Source organism: Pterocles gutturalis, unplaced genomic scaffold, assembly GCF_000699245.1.
Source record: "Pterocles gutturalis isolate BGI_N339 unplaced genomic scaffold, ASM69924v1 scaffold34459, whole genome shotgun sequence".
NCBI lineage: Eukaryota > Metazoa > Chordata > Aves > Pterocliformes > Pteroclidae > Pterocles > Pterocles gutturalis.
In genome coordinates, this window is record NW_010136930.1 from 7582 (window position 1) to 10296 (window position 2715).

Below are 2715 nucleotides of genomic sequence, written 5' to 3' on the forward strand. Positions count from 1 at the left end.
CGCTGTCCGTACAGCAGCCTGCACGCTGCCGAATCCCGGCTCCCTCCAGTCCTGCGGGGGCTGAAACCAAGCAGCGCTAACTGGGGCAGACACCTTTCATACCGACAGCTCACCATACTGAACTCTCTCCCCAGTAACCGCTGGCAGTTCTCACTGTCCGCTCACACCGTCGATCTGTCTTGCCCTGACCGACAGCTCGCTGGTTCTGCCGAGCCGGGCTCCAAGGACCGGCTCACGGTGCAATACCGCCCGGATGAGCTGAGGAAAGCTGAGGCTGTCCTGGGCACTTCTATCAACCGATTCTAAACCCAGAGGGGTTTCCATGGGCAGGATCTCAAGATTCTGGAGATCAGATCTTGTCCATCTCCATAGAATTTCCTTTTTAAAGAGCAGCGAAGAACACTTGAGGATGCTCTGCCTGAAGAACACACTGAATGCTCTCCCTCCGAAATAAGCCAGAACTTGAGTAAAACCAACTCAAGGTGCCAGCAAGGGAGGCCAGGCTCGCCAGCTCCCTTTTCCCGATCGCGGTGGGGCGATTCCAGAGGGAAGCACCAAGCACGGCTCCAGGAAAGCGACTTACAGTCATCCTGCCTGAGGTCATTTCCACTGGCAGGGGCTGAACTGAGCAGTTTCAGCAGCGCCTTCCAGTCCTGCGACACCAGTACGGCAAAGGGTATTTTTGTTGCTCAACCTCAGTATTTTTGTTCGTGGTCGGAGGGGAATAAATCCCGTTTAAGGTTTTATATTTAGAGCTTGTGTAGCTGGAGTTGTATTGCCTCTCCTCAGAGGCAGCAGCGTGAGAACCGCTGAATGTGTCATACCACAATGATTCATATCCCGTGGGAGTTTGAGCAACTTCATCCTGCCAGGGTACGACATCAGTCGCCAAAGAAACAACATCTCTGCGCGGGGAGGCACGACTCCAGGGTCTCTGCGTACTCCTGCACGTGGAGCCGGTATCGGAGGAGAGATGGGATACAGATGGCCTGGGGGGTCTGGAGGGACAAAACTCAACCCACATTGACTCCTACACGTCTTGTCTAGGGAAGATCCCACTAAGCATCCTCACCCTGCCCTATCATACAGCCAAAGACCTACCCCTGGCAAAAAAAAAAAAAAAAAAAAAAAATTTTAAAAAAATATCAAAAAACCAAAACACAAAACCAAAAAAAAGCTTCATCTGCCCAGCTGTGTTACGACACACTGCTATTTCAAACCAGACCAGCGGGCTAGGAAAGCTGGGTGTAATGTATTAAGCAACCCCATGCTCAAAATTAACCCCTCACTAGAGCTGTGGGGTTTTTTTTAGACGCTGGAGCCAACCCTATGAGAAAGAAAAACCGTCACCATTTATATTTTATTCCTAGAGCTGAAATGACAAATATCAGGAACAAGCCCACAGCTGTGGGGAAACAAACTACAGGACTGTCTGTCAGGGAAAGAAAGAACACATCACTGCATTCAAGGTCAGCTAGAAAGAGGCTGCTGAAGCGATGTGCCCGGGATTAGCCACAGCAGGATCCCGACGGCCAGCGCATGTCCCCTCTTCACCTGACCGCTGACACATCACCGCCTTAATTGCTTCCAGGCTCAACCCCAGCAGATGAAAAGGGAAACTCTGACTTTTCCCTGTCCATTAATGACAGTGAATGTCTTCCTGAGACCCCAGGAATCCACAGCATCGCTCCAGGATGGCCAGGAGTTGCCTCCATCCCTCGTCCCGCTGCCTCCAGCCTCATTCACCGAGCTCAGCCCACACAGCTCCACTCCTTTAAACATTCTGTTATTGTCCCAAGCTCCTAAGAGACGTGGTGTGACAGCAATTCCACCTGATTGTAGCATGGGGAAAAAAAAAACCAAAAACGCTGCAAACATAGAAAATGATTTGTATTGCGATTGATGGCGCATCAATTGGCCGGTGTTTCCATGGCAACACGCACCAGTGTGGTGTTGGTCCTCCTCCTCCCCGCAGCACAGCCGAGCTCTTTCATTTACGACAGACTGCGGTAGAGTGGAAGGCACAGGATGCTGCGTGCCACACGCCCAGGGTTTGGCTGCCGTCACCGCGCCCGGGGTTTGGCTGCCGTCACCGCGGCAGCGGGTGACACTCGGTACCGAGCATCGCCGTGCCCCCAGCCCTGCGTTCCCTCTCCGGCTCCGGACGCCAGCACTACTACGGCGGGAAAGCCTGCTGTAAATAATTCATACCCTGATTTTACACAAGCAGAGCAAAGCAGGCTCACTGGGAAGAACGAACAGGGTGATTAATTCCTCGCCCCGCGCCGGGCTGATTCCAGCAGCCTTTGTTCCAGTGCTCCAGACACACGAGCAGCACTGGTCCGCAGTGACCCGTGAGAGCCACCTGGTCCCCAAAAATCTCCTTCCCTCCAGACAGCCCGGCTGCGTTTACACCTTATCCTGGATAACGTCCCAGCGGGTGAATAGCCGGGATCCGGTAAGCAGTGCTGGATTTTCTCTAGCTGGTTAGCAGCAGGGGCACTCCCTCTGAACAGACAGATCTCTGATAGAGCATCACCCGCTCCGTCTCCCTGATCCCCAGCGCTACCGAAACATCAAGATCTAGCGCTTGATTCTGCTTCAGAAAGGAGCAAAGCTGCTCTTTGCTATTCACGCTGCCCTCTGAAGAAATCAACCCTTACACAGCGCGCTCAGGCCTCGAGGTGGGTAACCTGAGCCAGGTGAGCCATTTGC